The sequence below is a fragment of the Toxotes jaculatrix genome, chromosome 9, assembly GCF_017976425.1.
Source record: "Toxotes jaculatrix isolate fToxJac2 chromosome 9, fToxJac2.pri, whole genome shotgun sequence".
Lineage (NCBI taxonomy): Eukaryota > Metazoa > Chordata > Actinopteri > Toxotidae > Toxotes > Toxotes jaculatrix.
This window is the reverse complement of record NC_054402.1, coordinates 10,719,540-10,726,267: the sequence shown is the minus strand read 5'-3', so window position 1 is coordinate 10,726,267 and position 6,728 is coordinate 10,719,540.

The window sequence follows — 6,728 nt, the reverse complement described above, 5'->3', positions numbered from 1 at the left end:
ATGTGACTTGTGATGAATGAGAGACAAATAAAAAAATTTAAAAAACAAAACAAAGAAAGATGCTTCAGTGTCAGTGCCACATCTGTTTTTGTCGTGACATAATCATCAGATCATATGTGTGCTGCAGTGGTGGCAGAATGACTCAGATAGTAAAAGTAGCAAAACAATGAAAAAAACAATAAAAATACTCAAAATACACATAAAAGTCCTGTATTCAAAATCCTACTTAAGTAAAAGCACAGAAGTATAATCAACAAAATCTGTGTGGAAGGTTTACTAAATGGCCCTGGGGCCAGAGCTTCTGTTTGAAGAGACAGTTGATATTTTCTGTTGGAAAGTCAAGTCAAATGACTACGACTAAGAACAACAAAACAACTCCAGACAGAAAATGACTCCAAAGAGAAACACATAGAGACATAGAGAACGCAAAGATAAAACAAATACAAAGAGGCATTCACATTCAGTCGTGCTGCATCATTTCTAGTTCTTCTATGTCTCTTTGAGTTTGGGTGTCTTTCTCCTATGTAAGAGGAGATGTCTGTTCCCAGGAGTCCATTCTCTCGTAATTAATCCATAGATCCGAGTACTTCTCCTACCACAATAAAGTACCATAGAATGAAAATGCTCCAGTAAAGCACAAGTGCCTCAGGATTGTACTTGATTACAGTACTTGGGCTGCATGTACTCTAATGGTTATTCTGCTGCTGCTGCTTCAGGAACAGTTTGCATCATTTGGTGGTTACATGCTCAGTATCCTCAAAGACAAAGGCAACTGCAGTAACAGGTAAAATCCTCTAGGTGTCAGTACTGTGTCCTATGATGTCATATCATTTCCAAGTCTGCTGTTTTTCTCCTGTAATGCATTCCTATAGTCGCTCTCTGACACTGCAGTTGCCATAAAAGGCAGATGAAGGTGCAGCCATGCATTTAACGTAGCTAATTAAGTTTTCAGGGCTAAATTTGAGACGTTGAGATGAAAAGAAATCTTTAAAGTGCCAAACAAAATGTGTGTTTTTTTTTTTTTTACACTGACATGACAGCCTTTGATTGTAAAGACACATCCAGACACATGCAGTGTATACAGATGATACAAATACACACACACACACTGCACTGCTGTGTCTGTCAGTGTGACCGCCAATCAAACACCCATCCAGACGCCAGCCAGTTGCCTAGCAACCCCTCTTCACTTCCATGGTGATGCTATTAAAAGCAACAACAAAGAAAACGGTGAAAAAAAGGGATGATGGGCCTGAAAATGAAGTGAGGAAGAGAGGGAGAGGTGTTAAAGAGCCAGCAGAAAGGATTCAGCAGGCTGAGCGTCGCATGGCCGGTTCACAGCTCTGTCTCTCACACACATAAGCACATACAACATGAGTGTTTTTTCTGTTTTTGCTGTGCTTTCCCTCTTGTCCCTGACAACTGCGGTGACTCTCTCACATTTATCACCTTCTCCGTCTTTCTCTTCACCACATTTCCTGCTCTCGATCAGTTTCACTTCCCCTGTTTTCCTTTAGGGTTTAAGGGAGCAAATGTATCTGAGTCAGAGCAGATACCTTTTGAAATGTTGGGTGTCAAGATTCAAGGGATGACAGTGTTGGTTCCACTTCACAGAGGAATGAGGAATTTAAATGAAACACGACAGGGGAGGTGGACAAAGAGGGAAAGATACAAAGGGTGTTTGTGTGTGTTTTTGAAGTGAACAACTAACCAGATTGCCTGCCAGTTGGTGTGCTCTCAGATCTGCAGACTCTAACTCCCTTTGTCCTTCTCTGAATCTTTCTCAGATCCTTACATCATTTCATAGTTTCAAACTGATCTGTGCATTAAATATATTAAAACAAATCTGAGCTAAGTGACACCATTTCAACACGACTGATGAACAAAGTATTTTAAGAATGGACTGGCTCGAGCCCATGTAGGGGAAAATGTTGACAAAGACATGGATCAAATGTCTGAAGGATTCTGATCTATCAGATCCTCAAACAAACTGCTTAGAAACCAAAGATGTTTAAAGGAGAACGCATTTGATTTCAGTCAGTTTCTGGTCTGGAAAGTATGAATATCTTCACTTCTGTTGCTTCGCTTTTGACCACATAGTATTTTCAAGTTGATTCTGCTTTTCTCTTTTGTTCCAGGAAATCAGAAGATGTAGTTGAGAACTGTAATCACACCTGGACGCGTAAAATTAGCAGAGACACCCTTTAACTGAAATGACATTAAGTTGTGACCATGCAATGACAACATTCCTCTTTGTTTGAAACTTTATTCATAATCTTCATTTACCAATCAATAGTGCATTCCCGGGCTAGTAGTTCAGTAAAACCAGTGTTGGAGGCCTGGTGGGTGTTTGGATGTTGAATGAAAAAGAAAAAGGCCTCGAGGCGAGACAAAAACGCGGTCATAGCCTTGACGTCCCCAGCTTCATGTCCATTTCGTTTTCTTTTTTTTGTCTCCATCAACACAGAAACAAACAGGATGGAGGTCTGTGGCTGTGAGGAGCAGCTCTGCTCTCAGGCACCAGTTCCTCAGAGTTCTCTTCCATTCCTGTGTTACTGGTTGTCTTACTGTGCAGAAACAGACGCATGGGGTCAAAGGTCATTCAGAAGAGGAAAAGAGGGATGGGGGAGGATGGATAAGTTCAAAGGGCATTGCACATACTCTGGATTCTGGATCCCCTGACAAAAGGGACGTCAACAAAAATACCAACAAATACAGACACAGTCACAAAGCAGCTCTGTGGAGGAGCTATAGTAAAATTCTCTTTTCTATCTCTTGCTTTTCTATTCTGTTGATAAAGTAATTCAGTAAAGTAAAGCTTTTCACAACCATAAAACTTTCCATTTTTGTTATTTTTTTTTGTACATTTGTATCATATATTCACAAAAACTACTTTGACGTTTGACAAACATTTACCTCAAATGACATCAAAGTAAAAAGAGCAAAAAAATAACACAGCCAGTAGTTTTACTTTTCCGTCTCTTTTTTTTGTTGTGCTTTTTGTTGTTTGTTTTCAAAGCTACACTGATGTGGAGATCAGGTGTCTTGATCTCTATTTGCACAGACAGCGTGTTGTCAAATTATTCTCACAACAACAGCCTCGGAGTCAGTTCTGCCATTAATCAAAAACCGACCAGCCAGAAATGAACCTGTTTTATGTGCAACTAGTTATCCCTAGATGGTCGTAGTGCACGTTGAGCTAGAATGACTTAGCACAGCGAGACAAAAAAAAAACAACCCAAAAACAAGATGGCGCACTGGTGCCATGGAGAGAGGACCACGGGAGGAGACCTATCCCCGAGGGGCCCGTGGGTGAGTAGACTCAGCCCAGGCAGCCATGGAGACCGAGCCTGCAGGTGCCATTCCTCACTGTTGTTTGTTGATTTATCTCCTCTGGGAAACCAGAGCCAGAGAGAGGCAGAGAGAAAATACAGAGCACAGAGGCACATCAAGAGTGAGGGAGGATCCTGCATCTGATGCTTTAGTCCCAATGAACCCCAGAGCTGGGTGACATTGACAAAAATCTGATGTTTGTCTTTCAGGAATGTCACATTATTTTGGGTATGATAACCAGTGAAATTATTAGTAGTAATGGGAATTATTGTCAAATGAATATAATCAAATTCATTTCACTCAGCAAGAACAGTAAGATAAGTCTAGGGAATAGTTCAGCATTTGGGAAACCACCACCGTTTGTGGTCTTTATACTAAGCATACAGTGTGAAAATGTACAGCATGCATTTTGACTTGACAAACACAGGCCCAACAAACAGCATTATCAACAGAGCCCTTGCATTAATTTCTGGATCAGAGCTGTAGATGATGCTGTGAGTAACACCTGTGCTTTTCCTGCTGTGACAAGTCAAAACGTCTGCTGTGAAAAAGTCTACGCCTGTGTCTGAAATCACTCTCTGTTTACTATGCATTTAATTTTCCTGTCCACCATATTATTTGAAATCAGAGTGTGATATTTATCCTCTGCGTGGTGTAAAAATCCCCAAAATGGAACAAAAAAAGTAATAATGATTGATAATAATGATGATGATTCATCAGTGTCCCAAACTCTCACTTCTTTCATAAAGGGGGTACTGAATGAATGAATGAGGGCTTGATTTCAATGCAGCTCAGATGAGTCTGATTAATTTAGGAATAGTAAAGAAAGAGTAAAACGTTTGAGAACCACTGTTTTAGACAATGGTGTGCTTTAAATAGTTTAGAAATAGTTTTCCCAATGTGGTGTGGAACCACTGGCCTGGCCTCAAACAAATCCAACACCTTTGGGATGAAATGAAATGCAGACTGGGATCCATCACTAATGATCTTGTGGCTGAATGGGGCCAGATCCCTGCTGCCTGGTCCCAGTATATTGTGAGAAACCTTCTCAGACCATCGGAGGCTGTTATAGCTGTACATTAATGCCTGAAGTTTGGGGAATGAAATGCTCAGCAATCATATACTGTGTTGGCGTAATGCACACAGTAGACGGTTTTAGCCGTGTAGTGCATAATGATAAATCAGCTCTAAACTTTTCAGGGTGTCTCCGCTGCCACTGTAGAGCGGCAGCTGCTTTACTGTGGCTGACGATGGCCTATTTCTCCCACCACTGGAGCCTCTCTGTATCATGCCGGTCTCTTCAACTCATGGTGCCGTCTCTCCAGAGTCCCATTGACACACTTAGGTCCCTATTTACCTCCTAGCAGGTCACTGGAAAAAACTGGGGAGGGGAAATCTTTTACAGCATCTTTCTTTTATTTCCTCCTCCAGCACTTTTTGAATTTCCTACACAGAGGAATTACCTCTTTTCTCTCACCTTGGCTGTAGGTGCCCCTAATTTATTACAGCTCCTGCTTTCCCAGATATATTTGTTACCTAATCTACTGCTGTGATCACAGTCTGTCGCCACCTTCTGTGTTTATAAAGGGCAGAATGGATAAAACAGAGGTATGAGCAAACAGTTTAGTGGCAGCATGCCATGACAGAAAGCAATAGAGCAGATGTAATCCCCATCCCTAACTTATCTAAAGTAACTCTCTGGAGCCGAACGTTACATGCAGGAGGTGGGCTTGCACACGGGAAAGAGGAAACTGGGTTTTTCATGGCATCAAAGACAAGGGAATTTCAGGTCATGCTTTCACAAATCTTCAATCCAACCTTCTGCAGAAACAGGGCGGGCAGATTTAAGCCTGTGGTAAAGCTAATATAAAATCAATATTTGCATTATCAATGATTCAGCTTAACAAATCACAAGAGAAGCAGTGCCAAATTATTTATGTTTGTTTTGACAGCTAGTCATGGAACTCCACAAGCCATATCATCAGTGATGTCTAATGCTAATGTTGTGTGTTACAGTATTTGTCCTTACAGCTCTGTGCCTGGAGCAATTTTCCAAGCACAAGTGTGTTAGTGTTATCTATCAACATACTTTAAACTGAAAGAGGAAGAAATCTCAAATGGCTCACTCTTGTTGAAGTGCACTAAAGCTGAGTGCTCCAGAATGGAGGTTTGGACTGTCAGGACAGAAGTGTGTGATTGTTTTCCCTGCACTAACGCCGCCCGCAGTCTCCTCGGTGTGTTGTCGACGTCTGGGAAGCTTCAGCATTAGCGATAAAAGGTTGGACCTTGGTTTAGAAACGTGAAGTGTTTCTCACTGTGAACCTCTGGAGTGGATCTCCATCTAGCCAACAGTGGTTAATGGAACTCCAATCCCATTGGCTATTTTCCATTGTGACATCATCGATGGGAGAACAGAGGGGGGAGGCGATGGGAGGGACGGAGGGAGCGAGAGAGGGGTGTTGATAGTCTCAACAACAACATCAACAACGACACACGACCCAGGAGGGGCTTCGGACGACAGATTCAAGACACACCGGTTTCCACAATAGCACACCTGACCGATTACGTACTACTGAGTATGATGAACACCAAAAGCAAATTAAAAACCCCAAGTAATGGATTACAAACACTTGAATTAGCCCTTGAATTGAAAAAAAAAAACAGTCCAGAAACTGAGATATATGGCATCCAGGAAAGAAAAGTGAAAAAGAAGAGCGATAGATTTAGCATAGAGGCAGGCTTTCTCTCCACTTCACGAAAGTTTTCTGGTCTGTCCCATTGTGTGGGTAAAGGGCCTGTTGAGTGAGCCCTGTTGGGGTAGGATGTACAATCAAATTGGGCTATGATCTTGATATGTATCACACACACCCCTCACTATCCCCTGCTTATGCTCCGAACTGCCTCCGCACACACACACACTCACACACACCCCTGCCCTCCTCCTGGTGTGGTCGAGCTTCCCAACCCCGATATTCTCCTCAAGATTTCGAAGAACGACAGAGAGAGAGAGAGAGAGAGAGAGAGAGAGAGAAAGAGAGAGCAAGAGAGCATAAACAAAATGCATTTTATGTTTTTAAAACATTTACTAAATCACGCAAATGTCCATTATTCATATGTATGTTTTGAAGCTCCTTTTTCAGTCCACCACAATGACTGTTTCGTATGAGTATAATACAGCATTTTCCTTGTTTTTTTTTTTTTTTTTTAATGTTTGCTCGGCTGTCTGCGTCTAGGGAGAGGAACCACAGCACCTGAGGGAGAAAGAGGGAGAAGAGGAGGGAAGAGAAGGATAAAGGAGATGGGTTGCACACAGCTCTTGATACGTCTCCTGTTTTCATCCATCGCTGGCAGGTTGATTGGGTCTGTCTCTTCTGTGTGTGGGCTGTGCTGCTGTC